Source organism: Photinus pyralis, unplaced genomic scaffold (assembly GCF_008802855.1).
Source record: "Photinus pyralis isolate 1611_PpyrPB1 unplaced genomic scaffold, Ppyr1.3 Ppyr1.4_LG4, whole genome shotgun sequence".
Taxonomy (NCBI): Eukaryota; Metazoa; Arthropoda; class Insecta; order Coleoptera; family Lampyridae; genus Photinus; species Photinus pyralis.
The window spans coordinates 9,416,527-9,425,997 of NW_022170511.1; the positions used below are offsets into that span (position 1 = coordinate 9,416,527).

At 35.2% G+C, this 9,471-nt stretch overlaps 1 long non-coding RNA gene across 1 annotated transcript; it reads left to right on the top strand.

Moving 5' to 3' along the window:
• The first annotated feature begins 8,331 nt into the window (after positions 1-8,331).
• Positions 8,332-9,074, top strand: LOC116169286. The gene is made up of 3 exons (XR_004144923.1): positions 8,332-8,603; positions 8,664-8,788; positions 8,837-9,074. It is a non-coding gene; the product is annotated as an uncharacterized LOC116169286 (long non-coding RNA).
• The last annotated feature ends 397 nt before the right edge of the window (positions 9,075-9,471 follow it).

Sequence of the window (9,471 nt, forward strand, 5' to 3'; positions counted from 1 at the left end):
AGTATTGGACATATATAATATCACCCAAGTTTTTTGACATATACCAAGGCCTTGTAGGTTTCGTACGTTATGAGGGTAACACAGTTCCCAAGATTTTTTAGATTTTGTTTATTCTTTAGTTCTATAGGGTCCATCGGGGAGTCTGTAGCTAAGGAAGATTCTTTGTCTTTTGTAAACCTTGTATATCCAGAAATTCTGGAAATCTAACTTTAATCAGCGCCTTTCAGTGCACGATTACAACCATACCTCTATACAGTATGATCAAGTAGAATCGGTTACCACAAACTGTAGGAACTCGCCAATTTTGTTTTAATGATTACAACCTTCAAATTTTATATTTCATCTTCATCTCTTTCAGCGGGTCAGATTTGACAATACGAATATCGTGATTATAAATTCCTTACATCAAGGCTGAATAAGATCCAAACCCACAAGATCCAATTACTAAGATCATTTCACTGGAAGTTATAGAATTTTCACAATTAATAAATTAATTACAGGTTAATCTGAAAATCATGTAAAGAGTTTGATCTGAATAACTGAAATACTAAAAATGAGGAGCATATTTCAAGAACGACCCGAAAATTTCTAACGAGGCCATTACGAGATGGAGGGGTACGATAAAAAATAAGAACTATTTTAATTGTACACCATCATCCCATTTTTCGGGAATTACCATAAAAACATCATTATCTAAGAATTTTGATACCTAACAAAAATTCGATATTACTCTGATATGAGGCTAAAAGAAAATTGGCAATGGAATGCCTTATTCGAGTTCAATATAAATAACTACGCAAGCGTTGAATTTCTGAAGAATATTTTGAGTTTTCTATTAATTTAGGTAAGATTAAAACTGTGTATTTGTAATTTACTAATTTATTAGCGCTATTTTTATCGTTAATGTGAAAGAGAATTACAACGCTTAAGAAAATTTTTATAATATTTGGTTGTTATCTATTTACCTTTTCGAATTAAACACAAAAAGTTCGTGTCTAAGTTATTTACATAATTTACATGTTAATGGCCTTCCTTTATGCGGTTTACATTTGCATATTTTCATTGTAGAGATTATTTGTGATATCTGTTCCTTTGTGGTCGTAAGTTGCCTTTCACATTCTTATATTGCTTGTATTATCTTTACACAAAAATTTATTGTGTTTAAGATAGTAAAAATACGAATCATATTGTATTTATTATGCCATTCATCAAATTTTCCATTATGTCCCCAAACATTTTCCACACAATACAAATGACAAAGGTTGTCAATTTAAGAGGGAGGTCCGGATATATTTTACGTAGACGACAAGCGTGTACGTGCTACTTGTTTTAGGTAATTAATTGCATGGGTTAACAGTAAGTTCAACCGTTAACATTAATTGCAATTGTTACCACATGTCAATAATTCAAGTTGTTTGTAGAATGCAAAATTAATAAATACTTCAACCAAGTATTTAAGTTACGCAATTTTTTAAACGGGCAATTATAATACCTGCGGCCAATTTAAGCGCATTATATAAATACTTAATTAGAAGTTGACATAAGAAATAATCGGCATAAAAGAGTAATTTCCGATAATTATAACATTTCTGATGTATTAGGTCTTCTACTGTGATTAATTTTCGTACGAAAAAAAGTGACTCGTCTGCGTTCGGCTTTAACAACCAAGTGGGTTGCTGTGGGCCGCGGCATTGGCACGGGCCGCTCCTCACCGTGTAGGTCGGCACTTCCTGTCTACGTCACAACTTGCACTACAGTGGCACAGAATTTATATAATACAATGGTAATAAGAAAAATATTTAATTGTTATTGTTATTTTGTAGTATTGATGTTGTTCCTTGCAGTAGTTTATGACTATATGTAGGTGTCGGTTAAAAGAAATGGAAAATTTCACCTCACGTTTATTTGCATTCGATAAAAATTAATGGCGTTAACTATAACGTAAAACTGATTTCGATCTTTACATCAAAATGACAAAAAATCAATTCAGGCACCATTTAGCCACCTTCGGTTTTAAAATGTAAAGATTGTCATGTTAAATGGGATGCAGGATACACAGATACTTCAAATGAACAAGGTCCGAGGAAGAGGTGCGTAAGGAAATTTTCGAACCTTGAGAATATAAAATCAATTCCTGTGTTAAGGTTATAAGAAGTTAAATCCAGTAGGATGCAGGTAATGTGCACTTGTGAATGGTGTCTAAAATATTTGTCCGCTTTATACAAGACCAATTGATGACCGTTCTGGATAAAATTATGTTTTAAAATCACCATTCAAAGGCACCAAAAGTTCACAAAAAGGTTATTGTATGAACGCTCGTAATTTTATTTTCTCCTAAAGTGATCAGAATGATATTTGGTGCAGTTTACATAGTTCATCCAATTGAAAACCTAATGATCTTATCTAATGGGAAGCAGAGAACAATTAATACGAAAGTGTTGCGCCCCTGGATTGCAGTAAATTGTATTCTTCGATAGATTGATATCAGTCGCAGAACATGAAAATTAAACCTAGGAAAGCTAAAATTGTGACTGGACCAAATTATTCTAGAATTGAAGAGGTGGTCAAATTTCTTCAAAATCAAATTCAAAAAACGCAGCCATGCATGGTTGCATTCAAAACTCTTGCAAGAAATCTTGACATTTAAATCTTGAACTGTTTCGGTTACTGGATCATCTTCTTCAAGAGGCACTCACGTTCACTCCTAAACAATGGCATTTTTCTCTTACTTCTCTCCATGCTGTCCTGTCCTGTGCTATTTGAAACCACCTATTCCCCGCATAGCTTTTGATATAATCAATCCACCTTTTCTGTGGTCTTCCATCGCTGCGTTCTCTTTGTGTTGGTCACCTGTGTGTTAGCCGAGTTTAGCTTGATCTTACCCAGCCAGATTCCCATTGCCATTTTAGTACAGTAGGCCGCTCTGTAATCGGGCGCTCCACAATCCGGCGCACCCAAGTGGTCCAGCATTTAACGACTTAGCTCACCCCTTGAACATTTTTGAGTCATATTTGACAAATCTATGATGTCGCCAATACTTTTTTTTTAGAGAGCCCTCCCCGTTTTAAGCATAAAGTGATAGTTCCTTTAAATAGGCTGTAACCTAATTTACTTTCATAAGAAATGGAGAAACCCAACATTTATTTTATTTTGCATAAAGAGATACACAGGAAATGTCACCATTTGACATTTTGAAAGATGACCTGTCCGCTATCAGATTTTTGCCTTTTTTCGAATAGGAATGATATATTACTCCTTGTCCATTATTTTCGTTAGAGTTGTTAGTGCAATCCACAAAAGTGGAGCGCCTATGTCCTTACTTTTCTGTCCGTCTGCCATCAGTCCTTAGACCTCGTATCGACTTCGGGTTTTCGCTATATGAAAGTTTACGAGTTCCAGATGTGCAATTATTGAAAATTAACTTTGGTATCCATCACATTGTTGCCCAAAATCGGTCTAAATCGTTTTTTATGCATTAATTTTCTTGTCAAAAAGGGGAAACTGCTCGATGGCCAAGAAAGAGTCTCTCCGTCTACCTATGTGGTTGCGCTGGCAGTTCCCACGTAGTAGTGGTTTTGGTTTTTATAACATGTGACCTGCCTTCAGTGTAGGAGGTTTTCTCCTGTTAGTTGTGCTTCACAAAGTTCAATTTTAGCTTGATAAGGTGCACTGCAGTACTCATATTGTTCTTATTTTATATGTGGGTACATGGTAAACCACCTAAAAACCGCAGCTAGCTCAATGAAACAAAGGTGCTAACAAAATCGAAATGAATAATTTTTCCAGGGCACGTACAGCATTCGACAACTAAAAATCTCGATAAGACTTTAATTTTAGTACATTGAGAAAACACACCAGCCTCCACAATTCCAAAAAATTATATTACAAATGCTTATTTAAACACCTAGAGCATAACCTTGGGTACCAAACGAAATTTGGCATGAGAACTCTTACCTAGGTCGTAATTTGGGCTCAATTACACAATATAAAACATTTACAGATGAAACAACTTGATTAAACGAAATGAAAATAGGCACTCAGGGCCAGAATGCACATACCACGCTTACAAGTGATCGATTCAAACTATTAATTAAAGAAATCTTAATTACATTAAAATGAGATTTACGTTAATTGACGCATAAGCACCAAATTATGATACTTCGCAACTTATAGATGGCATAAGCGATAACTGGTCGATAAACACAACACTCCGACTAACCTCTACGTAAACTAAAATTTTTAAATCCTACTCACTAACCAACTTACTTCTACCAAACTTTACAACCGGTAAGACAGATTGTCTTGCAATAATACACTCAAATACAGCAAAACCTTGTAACGAGAGCATTTATTTGAATGTAATTTTTTCGATTTATGCGGAATAAAATTTCGAAATTTAAAAAAGAGTGAAGGTTTCAAGAACATCCAACCAAAAAAATATCACTCGTGTTAAGTTCAAGTTTTTATTTTATCGATTGTAATAGCAGAGAGCTTGCGTAATCTTCTCACACGTTCGTCAATTGATTAATTGTTTTTAATTGTGTCTGGTTCTGGTTTTGAATTAAACGCTGGAAACAGATCGTATTAAGTTACTTCTGCAATTACAGCTTGCTAAAAAGGAGCTGACATCGCAGGCCCTGAAAGTCCGGCGAACCAATGAAAATTACATACCGCCGCCATTACTTCCACCATTGAGTAGGCATTAAAAGATGACTTAGGGTTCACAGATGGGATTATTTTGCACGAAATTAAGGCATTAGCGGTTTGGTAGTCGAGCTGAAGCCAGATTCGAAGATTGGCGGATAGCCGAGCTTAGGTTTAAGTAAATTCAGGGCGACATCGAGTTCAAAAAGCTCGCAATCGTGCAGATTCCATTCAGTAAAGGACAGTCCACTATTCGCATTCGTAAGCAAATTTCTTGGGAAACTTGGCTTTGTGTCTGTGCAGTGATATCAAGAAAAAAGAGAGGTGAAATTTACAGTGAAAGTTACAGCAAAGCTGAGCTATTTGTCAAAATTTAAATAATAACGTTCATTCTTAGTGCTTCTAAGACAAAAGGGCCGTTCTCTCAAATTTGAATCAAACCGTGATAAAATCCAGTTCATCTGAGTGTGTATGCAAAACTCACTTCTACTGATCAGCAAAAAAATTCACATCGAGAGCAAACCTGTATTGTCCAATCAATCGTCAAAGTCCAACCCCAAGAGTAGTCGCCTAAAGATTGTTCCAAGCCGGCGGGTTTAGGTATGCAACCCTTTAGAAATCTCATATCAACCCCAATTGACAAGTAAAAAGGTCCGCTGTAAAAGCTCCCTCAGATCATCCATGCCGACGAAAAATTGTAAATAAAGGTTAGTCGTATTTTGTCAAATTTACTCGATAACTTTAAGATCCACTGTCAAGCTGTGTAGGATGAAATTTTCGGAAATCCTAATTAAGATGGACAAGCGCGGTCTCCTTTTTTGTGTAATTAATTTTCGTAATTAAATTTTATTAATTGTCATGGGTCTATGTGACGGCATGGAGATTATTGTGCTAAACGAGAAAGCGGTCAAGGTTGATTTTGTTTACATTTTATTTTATTTAAACGAAGGAAGTTCTGGGAGTTTTGTTGGGTCTTTATTTGATATCAAATGTAAATGCTTAATTTAATTGTCAGGTGGATGTGGTTTATCGCCTTTTCTGTGTAGTTAAGAGAGATGAAATTTCATTTTTTTCCTAGAATTTAAGTTTGGATTTATCTCTTAATGTTTGATAACAAATTGATTTAGAAAAATTAATTTACCTCTATTTTTTGGCCTAATAATGTTCGGTAATAGGATAGTTTTGTTTCTCTCATTGTTGTCTGTGTATGATTGGTTGTTGTAATTTTTATTATCGAAAGAAGGGTTTCGCCTTAAGTAGGACGTTAAGAAGAAAAGCGTCGCTTTTTGCTTCAACCAACGAAGAACTACGTTTCTTTGCAAATTTAAATCAGCTTTTTGCTACGTTCAGCACCGAGTTACGTTTCGTTGAAGAATTTAAATCACCTTTTTGCCTCAGTCTACGAAGTACTACGTTTCGTTGAAAATTAAAAATCAGTTTTTGAGCCACGTTCACTGCCGAGTTACGTTTCGGAGATTTATTCGCTTTTTGGGAGTTTCATTCGTTGAATTACGGCCAGTTTTTATTTATTATTCATTTGAAGCCACAGCCAGCATCGAAAGATTTATTCCTTCGTTTCTGTGTGAAACCGGAAGCAGAATTGGCGGCTAATTATTGTTCTAAATTTTGAAGTTTGAAGTTTTGGCCATCAAAGGTGCTGCAAGAAGAGGTGTTTGTCGGCGCCCCCATAGGTGAGTTTTCAACATGACTAAGTTTTGAAGTTGAGCTTTTTTCTGAACGTCTTTGTTTTGCTGCGATTACCCGATGTCGTTAGTGTAAAGTGTCATTTGTGTTGATTGAAAATTGCAATTCTAGTGTACTGTGTACGGATACCTTTTAATTGGATATTACAATTCCCGAACAAGTAATGTAAGTAGTTAAGTCTTAATTTTAGTCTATTTGTAATAATTGTTTGTGTTTGTGTACCATTTTCCTTTTAAATCGCACTTTTGTAATTTTCACATTAATTTTCCGTGTGTTTCATTCTAACGACTTCATTTCTAATTTACCTGTGTTTTTATTAGATGTTTGCCCAAAATCCATTTTAATTATTCAAAATTTTGCAGTTCAGTTTGGAGTTTAAGGTATTTGGTTTGACCCACTACCTGTTAGAAGTTAACAGGTTAAGTGAGAGCAGAGTCGAATTTCTTCTCTGTACTGGGGAGAAGTTTTGTGCACACAGCGCCCAAAGTGAGGCACACAGCAATATTGATCCGTAATTTGGTGTCAGTTCTAATTAATTTCTCTTTTTCGAAATCAAAGATGAATGAAAGTTCAAGGATTATTTATTATGTAATTTGTCACAGTAAAATCAAAATTAAGGTTTGATCAAAGTGTAAAGGTACTTATGTAAATTGGCAGTAATCCAATTTCAAACAATTAAGTAATCTAGAGGTAAGAAAAGGGATGGCAATTTTAAAGTGAATTTCAATTATCCCAAATTATGACAGACAGCGACCTTATAGTAAATGAAACATTAACGAAAAAAGGTAGATCTAAACAACTCAATTTCCCTGGAGCTCAAATATAATTCACAATGCCATCAAAACTGCAGCACTGTCTACCCATTGACTTTGAGTTTACCATTGTTAAAATTTACCTATACTCACTTTTTTTACATTTATAGTATTTGCATTGTTAAAGAATTTTGCGATGCAGTAAAATTTAGCCTTATTTACCTAGTCCAATAAACTTGAACAATCTACATACAATCAAAGGTCACAATTTATCATATTTTACACACGTCATCCATTCAATAAAAGAACATAGGCAACGCTCCTGGAAAGAGCTATTTTTCGTCAAAATTCTGGTAAAAGATGGCATACTTGATGGCATTGATTTTCCCAACGAAAAGCTCATTGATGACCTTCACCCTACAAGTCTATTACAGTCTCGCATGAACATTAAATAAACATAATAATGCTTAGGTGTGCCACACCAGCTTGTAAAATAAGAGTCTCTCCTAAGGTTATGGGACCACTATACGTTTAAGTTCACCTGTAAAACGTTATAAATTATAAGCGAATCACACACATCCTTTGGCTTTGTCACGCACTCGAAACCTGCATTTTTACGATTCATCTCGAAATAATGGGCACTGATTGTGACGAAATAGCAGTAGAAATAAATTATGCGTACGTACGCCAAACAAGCAACCAAATTATTTGATGTTAATTATAGCCCAGGAAACTGAATTCTTAAATAAATAAAACCGCTAAATAAAGCTTAAGGCAAAAATAGGCGCCATTAATGACATCCTAGCGGGGCGACGTGTGTAGATGATAACATGGCAACACTTCTAAGTTGTATATCTCGCATAGACTCATCTGTGCCTACGCAACTTTCACAATCACGAAATATACAAAACACTCCTGAAATATTGTCAAGTCCATCGCTAATGTTACACGAACGGCCTCGTAGTTCATTCATTCATTCATAGATTCTAGTTACGAAATTGTAGACCTGAAACGAGGTTGCTTATTTGCAAATTGCATCATACTCTCCAACCTACCGTTTAAAATTCTACCGTCGAGAAATTTTTCAATTTAAATATCAACGGATTACTCATTTAATTAAAGGTTTCTTTAAATTTATGCTTTCGTAAATTTCATTAATCCAATACGATATAAATACTACTCGCACAATGTCCTTTCAATAAACCCTAGCTTTGGTAGTAATGAAGTCAGATTTGTAATAAAACACACCTACTTAAATGCAATATAAAATATAACAAAAATTCTGACGTATGTGGCAAGTGTATAGCAGGTTCCTAATTGTGAATGGCATTGTGTATTAATGAGACACACGCGTGTGCAGTTCTATAAGGAACTGGCGACACGATATGTTGTTCGCCTACGCTTTGTCTAATGACTCCTTTAGAAAAATGCAGAAGTTCTCAAACTGTACCAATTTGCAAAAATTAAAGGTCTCGGCGTGGGGCCACTTTAAATATACTTCGGGTAGTACTATTTTTCACGAAAAACAAACGCCTCTCTACTTATCTCGGTAATTATTTGCAGGTTGCGTTGATTTAAGATAATAGGGTGAAAACGCTCTGTAGATCACATAGCTCACTCGAAAATGAGAGCGTTCGTAATAGTAATCTTAATTTCAGGGTGTTGTTTATATGATATGTCCGCAACAGGTTGGATGTGGGCCAAAGTTTTGTCACCAATAATGTTCAAAATTTTAGGATACGGTGAGGAATGTGAAATTTCAAATCAACGCATACCCAACACGCAGTGCTTAAACAGTGACAGTAAATGTCCACTTATGAGAGCAGTATCAAAAATATGTCCGGAAGGCTTGGTATGTTGCGTGAAGATACCTCCAATACTCGGGGAACAAACCGATACGGCACATCCCAAATTAGTCTATAAGTTCGGTTAAGTATATGTGAAAAGTGCATATTTTTCTAGTAAAGTGATAAAGTCGTGGAGCAAAAAATGTTTTGTAACTACGCCCCTAAAGCCTAAAGGGTATTAAAAAATTGTAGCGCTAGTAACACCGTAAAAGCGTTGTTTATGTATTACAATGATGGTAAAAGTAGAAAACGTAGAAAACTGGTTACAAAAATATACCCAATGGAAACGTGTACGCCGGTTGGTAGACAACCAATCGACCCAAGTAAAATTGATGGTGATCGTCACACAACGTTACTTCAGAATACTTTGGAATTACTTTTCTCTACCAAAACTTTATATCTGCATTAGCTTATACCTATTGTTTACAAGCATATAAATTTTGAGTCACAAATTTGTGTTTTGTACCACCATCCACTATAAATAGGCACTTATTAATTCGTTAAAACACAGTAGAAGTCTCTTT